Source organism: Castor canadensis, chromosome 4, assembly GCF_047511655.1.
Source record: "Castor canadensis chromosome 4, mCasCan1.hap1v2, whole genome shotgun sequence".
Lineage (NCBI taxonomy): Eukaryota > Metazoa > Chordata > Mammalia > Rodentia > Castoridae > Castor > Castor canadensis.
Window position 1 is genome coordinate 159,612,688 of NC_133389.1, and position 20,525 is coordinate 159,633,212.

Consider the following 20,525-nt stretch of genomic DNA (forward strand, 5'->3'; position numbering starts at 1 on the left):
CAGCTGCAGTCAGTAGGAAGTTACCAACTAAAACCAAAACATACAAGGGAACGGATGGCTTGCTTTCATACACCTAAATCTCCAGGTTTTCACATTTCACTTCACTTGTAAGCATTATTGAGTATTTACTCTAAGCAGAAGCATAAGGTGGATCCAATCATACGATGGATTCCTTTATCAAGAAAGAGTAAAAAAATAAGACCTAGTCGTTATCCTCCAGGTGCTTAGTTTTCTTGGAGACAAACACATATACAAGTTATTTAAAACAAGGTAAAATTTGTTATAAATACAATAGTAGTGTTATATTTGAGGCCTTGACAGAAGAAATAGGCAGAGTTATGTAAAATGTTACATGTTGGATACCCACCTTGAGTTTTAGAAGCAGGGATGCATTTTCCTAAGTCTTAGCAAATGTTGCAATTAGAGGTATTAATTCCTTTGCATAAAGATTTGATTTAAATATAGTTGGGAGGGAGGTTATTGGTGGTACTGGGGGTTGAACTCAGGCCCTGACTCTTGTAAGAAAGGTGCTCTAACGCTAAAGCCACACTGCTAGCCCTTGACTTAAATATAGTTAACCGTCATGCCAGCCTCCCTAGGAGAGTAAAATTTTTATTTCCAGAGTGAAACAATAAATATCAGGGACTGCTACAGATAGGGAATATGAGCTGACTTCCCTTGCCACACCTCTAGGTATTTCACCTTAAAAAGCTGACAAAACTTTTGACTAGATTGTATCCTATAATTTTTGCACTTGTGAAATAATTAAATGATGTTTCATTGCCTTTCTAAAAGGGAGGTAAGTGCATAGTAGCCTAGAAGTTATAACTTACGGGTATGTCAAACCAAGATTTATCTATCGATAAAAAATAGCTGGTTTGGCAACTAGAATTTTAACTGGTGAATCTGTTATGATTCTAGATTTAATTAGTTGTTTATTGCTTATTTAAAACAGATTGATGATTTGAAGCAGTTTGTGATCATGACAAAATTGTTTATGTGGGTTTTTTTCTGATATTTTTCTTCTTAGAATATTTTCTGGCTGTCAGAACACTGGGTGTTTGCCTCATTAAAATAAGCCCACCTCAATCTTTTCCCATGTGTAAGGTAACATTGCAATTAGTATTCATAGTTTTATATCAGGAATCAGATTTATTTTCTATATTGGTTTTCATAAACTAAAGCATAGCTCACAGTTTTATATCTGAACATCTGAAGTTTGTAGCACTTTGTCTCCACTAGGTAAGGAAAGCTATATGAAGTTAAGTTATTTTTATATATCTATTGAAGTTGAAATGACCAGCTGGTAGCCAAAGATGTAAAAATAGTATAATCCAAATTCTATTGCCCACCCATCCTACCATGCCCATGTTAATACTAAGCTTTTAAGCAACTGAGAATGCTTAACATTTAAAAATAATATGAAATTTGTATTTCTGTCTTTTCTTTACTTTTCTAGGAAATAGCACATCAATATTAATAACAAAACTTTATACCATTCAGTTCAGGTACAATTTTCAGAAATCATCTAGATATTTTAACTAGACCTTAAGAGTGTCATGTGTAATCATATCTCAGTTTGTGCTACTACAATAAATTACTATAAACTGGGTGTGTTAAATAATAAAAATTTACTTAGTTCAGTTCTGAAAACTGGGAAGTCCAAGATCAAGGTAACAATGGATGCAGTGTCAGGCAATGTCACCATTTACAGTTAGCTATTTCTTTGAGAGAAGAAGATATCCAGTCTCTTACAGGGACATTGAATAGGACTTCATTCTCATGACTTCATTACTTACCAAATGTTCCCCTACTATTACCAAAATATTAGGGTTTAGAATTTAGTTCGTCATTACCTAGAAAATGCTCTGCTTCTATTACCAAAATACTGGAGTTTAAAATGTCAACATATGATCTTTTCATTTTGTTTTTGAGACAGGTCACTGTGTAGCTCAGGCTGGCCTGGATCTCACAAGGTCACCCAGGCTGGCTTTGAACTCTTGATCCTTCTGCCTCAGCCTCCTAAGTGCTGGTGATGTAAGAGTTTATCACCAGGCCTGGTCAAATAAGAATTTTAAGAGGACATGAATATTCAGTTCAAAACAAGCCCTGAAAAATCCTGGAAAGGAATGAAGAAATAAGATTTGAAAAGTAGGAATCTAACTACTCACTCTTCTGAAAGTTATAGTGGTTCTCACAGCCTGAGAAAACACCTTTCATCCTATTATACAGATATTTAGTGAAGAAATAAGAGGGGAAAATAAAATTTCAGAATGAGTAGAAAATAATCATTAATTTATTTTTGTTTAGCTTGAATTTAGGCATATATTTCTAAAGATTCTGGTACATTGTGGTTTGCTGTGTGTCCTATAGGCTGACAATTATGCATTTGCCAATATATAATTGCTTTTGTAGTCAGGAAAATATGGATTACATACCTATTTAAGTTTTACTTGTTAGAGATAAAGACCTTACCAGTAAATTCATGTGATTCAATTACTTATTGTCCTTGTTTTTGTAACAGAATTTAATGATGTACTATCTAGACAAAAGGCTGGTCAAGAAAAGGTTTTACAAGTATTTAGTTTCACAGACCTAGAGAAACTAAGAACCCATGATAGGGTTTTCCTAACATTTTATAGGCAGGGCAAGGAATATCTATGGTCTTAACCTTTCAAATAAAAACAATTTTTTCTCTTCTTCATTAAAGCTTTATTCCCACATCCTTTGTATTATTGTTGTATTGGGTGTACACTGTGACATCTATAAAAGTTCTTACAATATATCATAGTTGAGCTCACCCCCTTCACCCTCTCCATCGTTCTCCTTTATTCTCCCTTGCCCCATTCCTGGAATAGTTTCAACAGTCTCTTTTTTTTTCCATTTTCGTACATGAGTACATAACATTCATACCATGCTTTTTATTCAGATCAAAATTCTGTCTACCAACTTGGAAGAAAAACTATTCCACAAGAAGCTACTTTAAAATTGTGGTGTTCTTTTTCAATTTTCCTTTATTATATAGATACTTATTCACCACAGGTTAAGTTCTAATAAACCTATTGTATGTTTAAAATATCCAAAGTTGGAAATATATTTAATGTGCCTAACATACCAAACATTCATAGCTTAGCTTAACCTATCTTAAATATATTTAGACAACTTACATTAGTTTGCACTTCAGCAACATCATCACACAAAGCCTATTTTATAGTCAGGTGTTCGATCTCTAATGCAAATATACAGATGGGTGTTCTGTAGACATGATAGATGCCAAAACACAATGTCCAGACAACACCGGCAATACCTGCTTTGCTGAATACTGATTACTCACACCTGTGTCAAGTGACCTTGAAGAGTGCTGTGTCTCTTTGCCACTGCCCAGCATAGCGAGACAGTATTGTACTGCCTGCATATTGTTAGCCTTGGAAAAGATCAAACTTCAAAGTATTTCATCCTGAATGTATACTGCTTTCATACAATTGTAATATTAAAAAGTCATAAGTCAGGAACCATCTGTATTTATTCAAGATCAAAAGGTAAGGCAAACCAAACCCTGATCTTAGAACATATCAGCGTAGGACAATAACCTAGGAATTCTTTTGTGGTGAATATGCAGTGCTCTCTCCTTTCTTCTGCCTTCAACTCTCTACTCCATCAAATAAATTTTATTAGTAACTTTAAGGAATGTGTATTATCTAGGCCTGTTTATTAGAATGTTGTAATATTCTTTTTATAATGCATATAATAATATAAATAATGAAAATCTAATATATTTTAGACATCATCTTTTGGTCACTCTTCCAATATTTATGGAGCAGGTACTACAGGTCAGGTACTCAACTAGAAGCTAGAGTTAAGTAAACAAAAGTGTGGATTCATTTTCAGATCAAGGTAAAAAAAATCTCAGGATTACATAATTCCTTAATGTATGAACTTTGAAAAGTTGTTTAAATTCTCTGACCTTTAGTTTCTTTATTTGTACAATAAAGATAGTATATAGTATCTTAAAGCAGGAAAAGTCCATAGTTGTTGGTGTTCTCCAGAGAATTGATTGAGAGGACATGATTCCAGTTAGATTTTTGTTCACTTGACTGAGAACTCTTCCACTCATACATATGCAGTAAGAATTTATTTGACTACTCAGTTACTTTACTTTTAGAAATGCTATGATGAACTAGCCACAGATCTGTAAGTCAGATTACTTTGATTTCTGCTTTGATTCTCTCAGTGGTAACCATGCTCACCTTTCCTTTGCCAATGAGGCACTGTCTGTCCCTTGGCCTCTGTCACCCCAGGATGCAATGATTTTCCATTGCATTTAGATTTCCAGTTAGATGTGACAGTTTCCACTGCATTTTCTGACCTATAAAAGAAGAGCAAACATCCAACTCTTCAAGGATGCTGGGATTCCCCTAACATGTTTATTTCTCACAGTCTTGTTGATTACATAATTCTGGACACTTTTAGGATGGGTGAATGGGTCTTAAATCCTAAATTTTCTCTAACATTTCAATCTCTCTAAGCTTTTGGATCCCTTTCTCTACAATATATCAATGCAGCTTTGACATTTCAGTTTATTTATTATAGCTTACCTTTGGTTCACGTCTTAACCAACTAAACAATCAGAGCCTTTCTCACTACCAACCTATAACATTAAATCCATAATTTCGGCTTAGTGGCTCTATATCAATAATTTTTTTCCTGATCCAATTTTTATTCCTTCCACTTTTATCTTACATCTTTAATATCCATTTCCTCACATAGTCCCTGCTTTCTATCTGCATAAATTGGGAAAATTGTGTAGCTCTTTGGGAATTCAGCATACTTCATAGAGTCATATGTTGTACATGAACTTTTTAGGGCCTACTTATACTGGAGACCTGTTATTGGTCTAGAAGTGCAGAGTGGCAGTGGTGGTGAGGGTTATGAGAAGAATGAGGAGTGTTGCAAGACAACTGTCTCAGGAAGGCATTATAGTTTCTTCAGGCAAAGCAAAGTTAATCTCCTCCAGTGGAGATGAAGCAGCTACTTCTTTTTTTATTATTATTCATTTACTCACATGTGCATACATTGTTTGGGTCATTTCTCCCCCCGCCCCTTTCCCTTTCAGGCAGAACCTGTTCTGCACTTTTCTCCAGTTCCATTGAAGAGTAGAAATAAGCAATAATAAGAAAGACATAGCAGTTTTGCTAGTTGAGATAAGGACACCTATACAAAGAGATTCCTAGCATTGCTTTCATGTACAAATGTGTTACAACCCAGGTTGATTCATCTCTAAATGATCTTTGCACTGGTTCCTGATCTCTTTCTCGTGTTGACCTCTGTCGCTTTAAGGTTTCTATAATAATTCCTCTGGAGTGGGGACATCAAATGCTTTCATGTTTTGGGTTTTCTATCTAACCCTTTACCTCCTGTATATGTTCTCCCCTTGTCATGTAACCCAAGTCCTACAACATTGCTGTATTTGCCCTTGATCTAAAGACCGCATATGAGGAAGAACATACAATTTTTGGTCTTCTGAATCTGGCTAACCTCACTCAGAATGATGTTCTCCAGTTCCATCCATTTACTTGCAAATAATAAGATTTCATTTTTCTTCATGGCTGAGTAAAATTCCATTGTGTATAAATACCACATTTTCTTGATCCATTCATCAGTAGTGGGGCATCTTGGTTGTTTCCATAACTTGGCTGTTGGGAATAGCACAAGCAGCTACTTCTGACAAAGAAGACCGAACAAAATTTAGGGGTTTAATTTAGGAGTTTACCATGAACTTTCCATATATATACATTCTGATTTTCAATGTCTTATTACTTCTCAATTAATGCCCTTAGTGAAACAGCAGGCATTTTGTGGGGTGGAGAATTCCATTTATGTTTTAAATTCAGCCATTCATAGGTGAGATTCTGAATTTAGTTTTCAGTAATCTCAGTTCTATAGCTACAGGAGATAAGGGTTTATTTTAGGACAGATGTATATTGCTCTTGCAATTGTGGGAGGCTAGTAAGTCCAAAAGTCATAGGAAAGCCTAGAAATTCTGCCAAGGGTTGACATTGAAGTTTTCAGTCTCAAAATAGTCTGGGGTATATTTCCTTCCTTTTTGTGGACCTCAATCTTTTCTGTTAAGGCCTTCAACTGACTGGATGAGACATGTCACAGTATGAAGAGTAATAAAAGTCTACTGTGAAATACCTTCACAGAAACATATATATTGGTATATGAAAAAAATACTTGGGTACCACAGCCTGGCCAATTTAACACAGAGCTTTAACCATCAAAGCCCTCTTGTGAAGATAATGTGAACATGGTGTCATGTACATGAAGGTCTAGTTTGGCCCATAGTGAGAAAGAGAACTGATCAAAAGTTGACTATAATCATTTATCTTTACTTAATACATGCTAGGTAGTGTTTGGTTCTTTACATAGATTTTCTTATTTAGTATTTACCATACACTGAAAACTATATATTAGTATTCATATAGAAGAGCACAGAGACTTGCACAGAGAAATTACAGCCATCGTTCAGAAGCTACTCTTCACTCTGTTATTCTAAGAATCATCTCTCATTCCCACTTATAGGGGATTACAGACAATTGAGTCTTAGCTCCCAGGGTAGACATAGTCACTTGGCTTATCCAGTCAGTGCATATCCTTGGCCTTAGTAATTGATTAGGATGGGTATGTGTTTCAGTCAGTTCCTTCTGGGCTTACCTACAGAATAGGAGGAAGTCTGGGGTAATGTAGGAAGACATATTTGTCCCTGGAGAGATGAGCTTACCTGAGAATGGGCCCCACAGAGGAAGATACATACTGAGAGACAGAGCAATAAAAGGTGTTAATAACATCCCCTATTTCCACTCCCCCACCACCTTTTTGAGACAGGGTCTCATATAACCCAGGCTGAATGTGAATGCAAAGTCCTTCTGCCTCCGCCTCACAAGTTGTACGATTACAGGGATGGGCCACCACACCTGGCTCTCTCTTAAGCTTTTATGATAGCATAGGTCTCAGTATTTCAATAATGTCTCAGTACATTTAGCCAATAACTTTTCAAAAAAAAATTTAGCTAGGGGTGTTTATGTCTCATATAATAGTGGTACTAAAATCCACTTTCACTCTACTACCAGGACATTTGCTCTTTGTCATCACTCATGAATTAGGAGTAGGAAGAGCAGTGCTTGGAGCATTGTCTATAGAAAATATAAAAATAATAACAATTCAGACTAAAGCTCAGTCTACTTTTTATTATCACCACAGGCTGACAATTCTAAACAATGTCAATGATAAAATACTCCTTCTTAAAAAAGTCTTCTGTCAATCTAAGTTCTAAATAATTGCTCCAATTACTTTTGAGCTTAATTATATGTTTATACAATTATATGTGTGTATATAATATATTCTATACATTATAATATATAATTATATATTATGTACATATATAATATATGTACATATATATTATATTATAAATGATGGATCATATAATAATGCAGACTCAAATACATGTGTTCGTTTAGAACAACCTAAATGGATTCCTTCTACATTCGGTTTCAACTAGTTCTTTTAAACGTTCACTCTGTGTACTCTATCTCATTGTTTTAAGTATAGAACACAAATAAAAACTACAGAACCACAGATTTGAAGTACCCCAAATTCTTTTTTTATATTTTAGCTTTCATATTTCATATTTTAGTTCAAATCTATTACTTACATGCAAGAATACGTTGTACATGTGTGTTAAAAATAAGAGCTTTGCTCAATATTCACTTGAGTATTCTCACCCATTGCAAATATAGCAGGATGTTTCCAATTTAATTTCCATGCTATACGGAAACACATAATACTCACTAAAGGATTTGGTATTAGAAAACGATTAATTTGAAGCTTGTTACTGAAAATAATTTGGTTATTAGAAGTGTGATGTGTTTAAAAATGATCTGCTTCAGGTGTCAAATATTCTAGATGTAGTCGTCCTGTATCCATTTGATACTTACCATATACTGTAATTTATGTGATATTGTAGTGAATGTTAAGTCTTCTGAGTATAAAAAGCAGACTGCTTATCTTTATTCCTTTGGCTGTCCAGTAAAAGGGGAGACCTTCAAAGTAGGGTTTTGGTGAATACATGAATATATGAGACTGACGGAGTGGTGTGTTTTGTGAAAGCTCTAATATCTAATGAGAATCACTTATAAACAAGGTGTGTTACAAGTTAAAAATAAAAACAATACTTACAAGTTTGGACACTTAGTCATAGAATGCTGGGATAGACCAATAGGTTTGATCTGTCTGCCTGTATTATGTAATCACTTTTGAATGTGCCTAATTGCTCTTACTGAAGGAGGGGCCCACATGCACAGGCTTATATGAAATGTTACTTTATCTTCTTGAACCAGGAATGGATTCAGAATCTAAGCCTAGAATATCAATTTCCTTTCTTCAGAAACTCTTGTTTTTTTTTTTTTTTTTTTTTGAGGCAGATTCTCATTGTATATACTTTGACTCACACCGTAGCCCAGGCCGATCTCAAATTCATGACCCTTTTGCCTAATCCTCTCTATTGCTGCGATTATAAACATTTGCCACCATATGACTCAAAACTGATGTATTCTTAAGAGAAGCAGGGACCAAATCATATTTTGCTAAGCTTAGAGACCTAGAAGCTTGGTAGATTGGGGATCTAACATTAGCATCATGACAATCCAAAACCAGTCATAAGTCAATGTTTGGGGGAGCAAAAATTGTAAGCCTGTTAAAGACAGTTGTCAGATTGCAAAATGGATCAGATATATTGTGGAAGAGAAGAGAGAGAGAAGAGAGAAAAACAGAACTCACCAGTTCCATTGATACTTGGTTATACTTATGGTGATAGGGTTCTGTGTAATTCTCCTGATTTTCAATAATAAATTTCCCTTTACTTAATACAATGAGATTGGGCTTTTGCACATTGCTCAAATAACTTCCTTCCCTTTTCTCTAAATTTATTTGTGTAGATTTTATTTGTCTTTCAGAGAAAAACATAAGTTTTAAGAGAGTTAGATCATGCTTTTAGTTCTTTGTGAATACTACAGTACTCAGCACTTAGCAGATTCTAAAATTGTCTCCCAGAATAAATAATAAAATATTTAATACTCTTGTGACTACAATGATTTCTTCATACTAATGGTACTATAGTTCTTAAAATCATTTAGTAAAGATTTTCTTTGGAACTCTGGCAAAATCTATAACCACAGTTTTCAAAACAAATCATGAATGTATACATATGCAAATAAAGTTTTGGATATAACTTCAGAGATTTTACAAACCTTAGGAAACCTAGTAATGAATCTTAGTAGCCCAGGTTATAAATCTCAATATAAAGCATTAGTATGTTTCTATAATTACATTAACATCAACATAATTATAATTCACTATGAGAGATTTCTACTCGATGGAATTCTACTGTAGTTCAATTTGTAGATTAAAGAAGCCCTCTGGTACACAAAGATGTTTCGGTTTTTTCTTTTATAATTCTGAACTTTAAGATATATGATTTATTTGATCCTTATATGGTAGAATGCTAAGCATGTGCTAGATTTAAATTGCTTCCTTTTTTGGCTATGAAACTACTTCACCATAAGTCTAGTCCTGAAAATATTGCAACCTTTCATAGGGGAAAAAATCCACTTATAGAGAAGGGCTTTAAAATTTAATATTAAATAATTAAAATCCATCCTCACATAGACATCTCAAATTAAGATTGTTTACATGCTCTTTAATTAGATGCAATTAAGAAGCTCTCGTAAAGCATTTATGCCCAGGGGAATTTTGGATGAGTTGATGGAGTGACTCTTAACATATAGGAAGCTTTCTTAGTATTTGTGGAGGAATTCCCCCTTGGAAGCTATGATAGATACAGTTTTGATTTTGACACAGAAGGAAACAGATGCTGACAATTTTCCTCACAGAGGGAAAAGCACACAGTTCTGAGAGTCCTGAAGAGCAAGAAAGCTTCTTTGCTCTGCCATTGTCCCTCAAACTCCTTCCTCATCGTGGCAGCCACAAGGATACCAAGGTAGATCATGCTGTTCCTTTGCTCAAAGACTATTTAAGTCATCCCACCTTGGGATGAGCAAACCCCATTGTCTACCACAGCAGCCCCACCCCAGGATCACATTCCTCTGTCCCTGACCCACCCCAGTCTGCTGCTCTTTTCACATCCATAACCGCTATTCTTGTCCTGATTCTCTTGGTCCACATACATGTCTGTGCTCTTTGCCTGGAAGGTTCCCTGAATAGTCTCATGGCTTCTTTCCTTATTGCTGCTTAGTATTTGCTCACATTCCCCCTTTTCAGTGGATTTAATTTTGTTACCTTCTTGAAATCTAGTTCTTTTCTCTCCTTAACCCTGCATTTTCTGCCTTACTTCTCTGGTTTGATTTTTTGCTATAACATTCATTTTGAATTTAGTAAGATTCTCAGGAGACTTGTATAAGGCAGGGCTATAACATGTTCTGATTTCTGGTGATCAGTTCTTTAATCAAGAGGAGAGATTCTGCTTTGTTGTTGTCAGGAGCTGTTTTATATAGGAACAAAATAAGAGACAAAAGATGAACAGTCTTTCAGAAACAGACTCTTTTTCCACAAAAATTACTCTTGGCTAATCCTATTCTCTTAACTGCAGTGTGCAATGAATGATGGGAGAAAGTCCAAAAGGAATAGGACTTTCATTTTAAAGCACAAGATGATGTGTATAAAGCACACTTTTAAAAAAAGAATTCAAAATACTGGGCACCTAGGCTTAGATCGTATTTACAGAGATTCTTTTGCTTGTAACAATTCTGTTTTTATAATCTTAATGTAGACCATGAGCAGTTTGGCAAGAATATCAGAGGTAGAGATACGTGTTGCTAGGAATATGAAATAAGCCACTCTTCCAACAGTAGCTGCCAGTGGGTTGCCTTTCCTTCACCTGGTGGGACTGTCAGGTTGAACTATTCTGCCATTTTTATGAAGGGAATGTTAACTCAAAGTCAATTGTATGTCCAGGAAAGGCAACGGCAGCAAACAATTTTGCTTAAAAAGTCAAGTAATCATCACTTACATAGTCCTGGCAATAACAGGATAAGTGGAATTTAATGTAAAACCCAGCGAGAAGAGAGATTTGCTTAGTCTGGTTTGGGCTACTGTGATTTATTTAATTTTTCTGTTCAGTTTAACACTTTGGAGATTTGTAAAGCTGCATCACAGTCATAATCTGTTGGTGATTATTCATATAAATGAGTTTATAGATCCTACAAGGACAAGCTTTATATTTGTTTTCTATGAGCAAATATTGTCAAAATTTCTGGCATATAAAAGAATCTAGATCAGTGGTTAAACTGGTGAGATGTTAAATTAAATTCTCTTTCCATTTTGTGAAATATAAATGAGAGATTATTAGATCATTTAAATAAAATTAATATACTGATTTTTCAACATTTCACTACTCAGAATACTTAACAATAAGTACATGATGTCCCCAATCTTAAATGAAAATAAAAGTATTTCACTAATGAAAGTTGTGTGTATGTAATATTTAGCCTATTTGAAAAGTAATGATATGTTTTATGTGAATACTTGGCTTTGTGTTTAAATATTTGCTGAGATTTATGCTATAATAGATGTTTTTGTCATTTCAGATAACCATTGTCTATTGATAAAGAAATACTCATTTTTAATGTATATATGGTTGCCTACCTGAGAAGTATCTAGATAAAAAGTTAGCACCTGCACTCTGTCCTTGAAGCTTTAGCCTTGAGGCTTATATATGAAGCCTTTTCTGGAATCTTTATATATAGTGTAATAAAACTGGACATTCACAAGACTCTCTCCTGTTAACCCAGTTTCACCTTTTCTGGGGTGCTGTCTTTTGTCTCCAAAGAGCCTCCTTCTGAGGCCTCACAGAGAATTTTGAGAACTCATGGTATCCTATATTCTCAGTTATACCATATACTATAAACATGTATAAAAGTATTTATTCATTTTCTTCCAATAATATAGCAATATTCCAATAGAAGCTTAACTGTTTGTAAAATTTACTAATTAACAAATATCATGAACAAAGAATCCTGAAAGAAAGTAGTCAAATTTGCTACCTTTGTGGAATACCATAATTTTTACTTGTCAAAAGCTTAGTTGTCATTTTTTGTTGTGAAATGTGTTTTTTCAGGTAAGCACATGAGGATCACTTAATATTTACTATTCTTGTCAAGATTTATTACTTTACTTAGAATCTATAGCTAAGCATTATATCACTGTACATATACATTGAGAACACTGAAATTTATGCTTTAATAACATTATTATCAAAGAGCATTTCTTTAAAATTCTTTACTAGTGAATCCATAATTACTAGGACTTCCAGAAGGGCTAGATGAAACCTAGTACTTGAGGATAAAAAACATGCCATTAAGGGAGGGTTCTACCAAAGGAAGAAGTGTTTATACCATGCTTGGTTCTAGAGATGTGGCTCATGGGCAGTAATGACATGGATGGTTTTGCAGTGATGAAAGGTAAGTATCAGTCCTTAGGAATGGCTCTTCTTTCTAAAGGAATCATCAGACAGTACTTTTAGTAGATGGTGTCATAAGGAAACAGTTTGTAAATTATCTTAATTTGTTCCAAGGAAAAACCTAATTTAAGAGTCCAACAATAATAATCAAATACCATGCAATAAAACCAGTCACTTTGGAACTACTATTTGCTGCCACTTTATTTTTTTCTTGCCATTTTTCCTTTACGAAATGGAGCATGGACTCAGAAAGCACACTATTGGGGATGTTTCTCAAATACTATCAATGTTGCTTAGGAGCCCTATTCTGACACCAGTAAAGTGCACAGCCAGAACAAGTGTTGCTGAGGATGTTGTAATCCACCAGTACAATATGAAACCATTCACATAATCCTTATTTCAGTTATCAAACTGTCCACTAGCACCGCACAGTGATGTAACTCATCACACAGATTGTAAGCACACATCTTAAAACAAACATTTATGATGATGTGTTAGATTGTGATAGAAATGATGTGAAAAGAGCATCCTTAAGTAAAAGGTGACAGAACAGGGAGAAAGGATCACCATTCTCTGATTGGAACATGGTTTGTCTTGCCTTAATGCCCCAACAAAGAAATAAAAGACACTCTATTTTAAGAGCTTAAAATCTGAGATATTGGCAGAAATTCACTGGTTTATTTATTTACTTAATTTTGGGGGACCATACTGGGGTTTGAATTCAGGGTCCCTTGCTTGCCAGGCAGGTACTCTACCACTTCAGCCACTCTGCCAAGCACCTGTTTATTTTTTTAAAACAGGTAAATAGTCTTTGCTTCACACTAACAGATTAATGCCAGTAGCATCATAGTTTATTAATACCTCTCAGTTTAATTTTTAGAAATGTCAAAGTATTTTTTGAATGTGCATTTTAAGCACATTTAAAAGCCACCACATCTGCAATTGTTTTTTGCTGTAATGAAAAGAGCTGGCAGCTGGATCCTTCTAGCAGAGATTCAGCTGCCTTTTCTTCTCTGCAAGTGTAGAGCTAAAGATAGGAATTACTTTTTATAAATATATAATTATGATTTTTTCAGTTTCTGATTAATAATTCATCTCCAACTCCTATAACATTATGTTTGGAATGCTAAACAACTGGATGAGTCAGATTTTGATATTTAAGGAGATTTAGGGGCATATTGAGCATAAATTTTAGTTTCCATAGCTGTCTCATAATGGAGTATATCTGAGATAGATTTGATTCTGTTACTGACGCCACATCTCTGTGCACTTCACACAAGAAAGGTCATCATTATATATGGTTTTGATAATCATATGGACTATATGATGTGTTCCTGAATCAAACCAGCAAAGGTGATTTAAAACAGAAAATAGAGCCAGAGAGAGCATATCTATCCTTCTCCCACCTTAACACAGGTAGGAATAGTTAATTTAACTACTGTAAAAGACTTCTGTAGTGTAGCATAGCACTTAAAGTTAGACCTGCTTCATTCAAATCTTAGGTTAGTCTTTTGAAAAATATATAAAATACTTGTTCTCATCCTGCCTCATCTGTCAATAGGCATAATAAAATCTTCTTACCACAGGGTTAATATTGAAATTAAATGAGGTGATGTATATAAAATGCTAACTACAGTGCTTAGCACATATTAGGAATAAGCCTATTGAATCTAGGCTATTTGCATTATTATTCAAGAAGGGATGCAATGGAGTAAAAGTGTGTGTGTCTGTGCATGCATGTGTGTGCACAGATCTGTGTGTATGTATGTGGCATGGGAATATGGGTCCTGCTAAAGAAAAATTCTTCTGACCCTATTTTAAATGGTAAGGAAGACTTTACCCAAAACTACTATAATAATATTGTTACAAAAAGCGAGAGAGATCGGACTCAATTATGAATACAGTAAAGACAGGTGAAACAGATTTCCAGCCAATGATCAGAGCATGTGAGTCAGTGGATGAAAAATTACTAAGAGGAAACTTCAATTGTGGGCATTCTTGCAAAATTAGACTCAACAGACTTGCTAAAGATAGGTCAGTCACTTAGAACAGTGGGGATGATCAAATACCAAGAGTTGATTCACTTTAAACTGAATCAACAGGATTCTTCGTGAAGACTACTAGAAGTCCAAGAGAAATGGCAGCTATATAGGTCTATTTTCTGTTATTAAAACCAAATATCTGATGCTGGATGGTTTTCTAAAGATAAAATGTTTATTAAGCTCAAGGGTCTAGAAACTCAAGGCATGGAGCTGGCATCAGCTTGGCTCTGATGAGGACCTCATGGTGGAGGCCGTACAAAGCTGGGAAACATGTGTGAAAGAGGAAATTGCATGGAGAGATAGGAAGCCATGTAACAGACATTTAAACTGCTTCATTGAAAAACACTGACTTCCTAGTTGTGCCCATAAATGGATAAAAGTGTGACATCTCTGTCTCTATTTTGTATTTGTGTTCTTTGCTTGGAATCTCTCTCCCCTGCAAACACTTTGGAATCCAGGAAGACAGAGCTGATAGATAATAGCTTTGCAATGGAAACTACCCCAAGGAAAGAACAGCAGAACCTCCACAGAACAGACCACTGACCAGACAACAATGACTCTCGTACTATAATCCTGAGACTGTAATTTTACTGATCTTGAGACAAAAAACAACTACCACCAATGACTACCAGAATACACTTGTGACCAGGACTGTTTAATAATTATGCATTCTTCTTTCCCTTACCCCCAATTCTTTCTCCTCTATTTAAACCTAAATCATAAGCCTGTGTGGGGAAGATGGGTTGAAATGCATACCTTGCCTGTGCCATGTTAATTAAATCTCCTTTCTCTGACCTCCACTACTACTTGTTTCTTTAGTTGGAATATGGGAGCAAGTGGCCAGACCTGATATAGAATCCAGAAGCTTTGTTCTGGGGTCTAAAACTCCATAGCAAATTTGGCAGCCCAGATGGGATATGTTAGCCATGTACAGCTAACTGACCTGGATAAAGAGGAAAGATAAAGTGATTGTTCACAACTGTTGTAATTACTTTTATTCCAGGGGCTTCCTTCTTATATTTCCACTTACTAGCATTGACTACTCTTAATATCCTTTGATGAGTCAGAGAAAGGAGTATTTGGACTGACCCTTGGTAAGTTCTCTTCAATTGGTTCACTTCAGGCCTTGCTTTTCCCTTTTCCATGTTTTCTGGAGGGCCCTTCTGAGCTATTTTGTACTATTTTTGACTTTTGCCATTTGTTTAACAGGGAAATTTGGACTCTGTTTGTGTTGGCAATTAGTAGAGAAGGGACCTAGAGAAGTTACACAGAGCAGTCAAGGTGTTTATGCTTGTGATCACTATTGTGATTTGCTTATGAAAGGTTATGAGTACCAAGGACAAAAATTGAACAATTCTCCCACGTGTGCACCCTGGTCTCACTCCACTTATCTAGGAAGGTGCTACTCAGAGATCTTCCTCTGGTCTCATGAAATAGTGGTATCTATTGGTGCCATTTTGAGTAGGGAATATGGAGAATTCATCCCCACTTGTCTTTGGGGGAAATTTGTGTCCCCCTTTGCTTCTGTTAAAAGATTCCCATCTGTTAGTCTTGACTCTAGAAGAGAATTCTTATTTGTTTAGTGTTTGGGTGTCATGTTAGAACTGGCTTTCTATTCATTTTGAAAGCCCTTTGTAAAAATCTTATGATTGACCTGAAGGAAAACAAAATAAAATAAAAGGAAGAGGCTTAATTAGGCTTCAGGTTTGTGCACGAGTTCAGGACCAAAGGCTCTCTGAGGGGCCTGCCTGGGCTGGCTGGGAATGGTGATGAGCAGACAACCTTCCTGCCTCTAAGTCAGACTTGAACCACCCGGTCATCAAGTCTAGAGGTCTGTGTGAACTCTCCTGAGAAAGGGGTGGGGAAATGCCCCTGGCACCTGTGCCACTGCTGCAAGTGGAGATGCCATGCCTCCTCCTTCAGTGGCCTGAATCTCAATCCATAGTATCTGCCTCTATCATGACAGGATCAGGACAGCAGGCACCAAATCTGCATTCAGGCTGGGCTGAACTGCACTGTGCTCAGCTGTGCTTATGCAGTTTATCACCTCCTCTGGTTGCTGCAGGTGAATTGTCCTGCCCTCTTTTTACACCCTTTTTGGCCACAGGGAAGACAAGGAATGCAGGACCCTCCAGGTCATGAGTCAGGAACACATACACACACATACACAATATTATGAAAATATATATTTAAAAGCCCAACACCCCCAAAAACCTAGGAGGTTTAAGATATGCTGTGTTTTGCATAAGAGTGAAAATCCCTAGGGAGAATAACAAACCTGTGGCTGAAAGATTGACCTGAGAGTATACTCTTAAGTTAGTATAATTGTTTTGTGTGTTATTTTGTGGGCAAACACACAATCTGCCCTGAATTCCAGAAAACAACTGACTAATGTACATGTGGCCATTTCATATTTGCATTGTTAGCTCATTTATGCACACTTAGGTGTTGCCGTGCTTCATTTAAAACTTTTTGTGTGTATGTGTGTATGGATACCTTCAGGATGGTTCTTAAGCTGCTATTATAAATGTGATATATGCCAAATATTCAAGATCTATCTCAAAGAGAGTTATTTAAGTTGTAACTTTCAAACCCTTGGACTAAAAGGAAAAAGATCATTTTAAAGAGAAGCTGTCTATAACTGCCTGATTGTGGGGGAAGAACTTTTTTTGGTGTCATTCTATCTTATACTTTGGAATTGCAAATTCTTATTGTATGGGAAAATAGTTTAAGATTGTTTTCTTCCTGAGTTTTTATTGGAATAAAAGGCTAAGAGTATTTGATTTTATTGGGAAAGTAAATAATTCTAAGTTCAATTTTTTGTGAGTTATTTCAAATGCCAATTAGAAAGAAGAAGAAAAAAGAATTATCAAGTAGGAAAGATAGAAGGCATGAGGATGGGTTTTTGGAAAAAGAAAATTAAGGGAAAAGGAAATGGTTTGGGATGAGGAAAGAGTTTATCAAATAAGATTTTTTCTCTAGTACCTGTTCCCCTTTTCCTATTGGCCTCAGTTGCTTTAAGGTATCTGCTTTAGTTTCTCTGCGTTAAGGGCAACAAATGCTAGCTAGTTTTTTAGGTGTCTTACCTATCCTCACCCCTCCCTTGTGTGCTAAAGCTTTTATCATGTGCTCATAGTCCAATCCCCTTGTTGTGTTTGCCCTTGATCTAATGTCCAGATATGAGGGAGAACATACGATTTTTGGTTTTTTGAGCCAGGCTAACCTCACTCAGAATGATGTTCTCCAATTCCATCCATTTACCAGCGAATGATAACATTTTGTTCTTCTTCATGGCTGCATAAAATTCCATTGTACTAGAGAAAAGGTTAGATCAAAAAGAATTAACCTAGAAGGTAACACCCACGCACAGGAAATCAATGTGAGTCAATGCCCTGTATAGCTATCCTTATCTCAACCAGCAAAAACCCTTGTTCCTTCCTATTATTGCTTATACTCTCTCTACAACAAAATTAGAAATAAGGGCAAAATAGTTTCTGCTGGGTATTGAGGGGGGGCGAGGGAGGGGGTGGAGTGGATGGTAAGGGAGGGGGTGGGGGCAGGGGGGAGAAATGAACCAAGCCTTGTATGCACATATGAATAATAAAAGAAAATGAAAAAAAAAAAAAACTTACTATCCTGTTTCAGGAAAAAAAAAAAAAAAAGATTTGTTTCTAAATGATTGTTCCAAAATGGGAAAGAAGGACAGGGATGAAACCCTGCAGTTCAAGAAAGTTATATGATGTGTGGTAAATCTTAAGACACGGCAAAAGATGAAGGTTATCAAAAGTTGTATGAGTGATTAAGCTAGCTACAATTTAAGAGTTAGCAAAAGAATTTTCTAAGGTCAAAATTTAATACACTGATGTAAAACTATCACCTAGTTCTCTGCCTTAAAAAATATCTGTTAGTAACATTTCAAAAAAACTTGCTTAAAAGACAACAACTGTGTTTTGTCAAGATAATTGCTTATATTTTCTGCTGATTTTGTCAGGCTTTTGACTATTTAGGAAACAGTCATAACTAAATCAGAGTTCATTTGCATATCTGTTCATATAGAAGTCTTTTAAGTGACCGCTTCATAACTGTGGTTAAAAAAATACTCTTTTAAATGATTCTATACAAGTCTGTGACTAAAAATGTGTGAGTTACTTGTGTCAACGTTATTTAAGTGTTATTGTTATGCATAAGTTTACAGGATTAAAGGTATATAATTTGAACATGTATAAAATTACTTTAAAATGTTCAATAACACTTGGCATTTCTGCTCTTACAATTAGTGCCAGCCAGAGGGGAAGATGCTGACATATGGGCTGTCCTTCTATTTAAAACATGGCCTACATCCATTTTTCTTCACCAAATGATCATTATTGACTATATGAAATATACTTGTACATTAAGAAATTGAGCTATTTGGGGTCACTGGCACTGTCCTCCTAATTTGTAAGAGATCTAAAGTTTTGTTTTTTGTCAGTGCTGTGAACCTATTATCCTACCTAGCCAAAGATTCAAAATTTTACCCTGAATGTAAAACTTAAATTAATATGTGTGTGTGATACCTGTGTTGCTGTGGTACTAAGTGTTGCCGTCCACTTTGTATATTATATGTGTGTATGTTCCACAAATATATAAGCCTTCTAGAATGCAAGGCTTAGAACACTTTACCAAGCTGTTGTACTCCATATTGAAATTTTTGGCGATGCTAACCTCTTAGTGAACAGTGTTCATGTGTTCCTTATTGTAAGGAGAGCTCAGTGGTTCTGGTATAATGCTCTTAATCATAATTATTATCATAAAATGCTATATGCAATGAAAATAATTAGATTCTTCTGTTAATTGCTAAACTATTTTTCAAAATTTTAAATACAGCTATTATAATTTTTATTTTGTCATCAATAGTTCGGTTCTTCTCTGGAGTGTTTGCTTTTGGAATTATACAGGATGATTCTCACAAGTACTTAATTGTCAAATAAGTTAGCTTTTTAAATATTTGCTTTTGTTGGTCTTATTTTGTATTTTCCTTTGTAGCTGTTTTCTGCTAACATTCTGCAGAAGTACAACGTCTAACAATAGCAACCTGAGCAGAGTTTTTGAGATAAAACTTAAAAAATTTTTAAAAATAGACTCCAGATAAGCCCAGCATAAGAGCCACTCCTTCTAAACTTTTTAGTTGCTTTACTTCAGTCTTACTGGCACTGACTCCCACCTGACCTTCCTATCACTTTACCCTCTAATGTGAGATCAATCAGACCATACAGATAAAAATCTCATCACAGGGATGACAGATCATTACCCAAACCACAGGGCAGTTAATCAATGTACATCATCAGAGAAAACAGCTCTGAAGAAAACTGTTCAGAAGAAGAGAAGTTGTCAGAATCCGAATGGAGTCACTTGTGCCAACACAAAAGTAACAAAAGCAAAGAGGCTATAAAGAAGGTTGTTACACATGGATGCCTCTGATACAAAAGCCACCAAGCAGTAATGACCCCCTTATTGTAATAGGTCCTGCAAGACCAATCCTGAGACAACTGCCACCCATGATACCAGAACACACCTATGACTGGGACTGTTTATTAATTATGTATACGGGACTGTTTATTAATTATGTATACCTCTCTCCCCATATCTCCAATTCTTCCTCCATTCGCTTCCTCATAAAGCAAATATATGTATGGGAAGGATGACTTGAAATGCAAACCTCTTCCAGTGACATTAATTACATTTCTTTTCTCTGGCCTCCACCATTACTTATCTCTTTATTTGTATATTAAAGCAAATAGCTGGACCTGACAAATGGAATCCATGAGTCAAGTGTGGATCTGAGCCTGAAACTTTGTATCAGTTAGAATGGTGAGTCAATTTTTTGTAGCAACTTTCTTTTCTAAGAACTAACTAAGCATCCTATGAACTGCCTTAATCCCTTCCTAAGGCACCATCCCCAATGACCC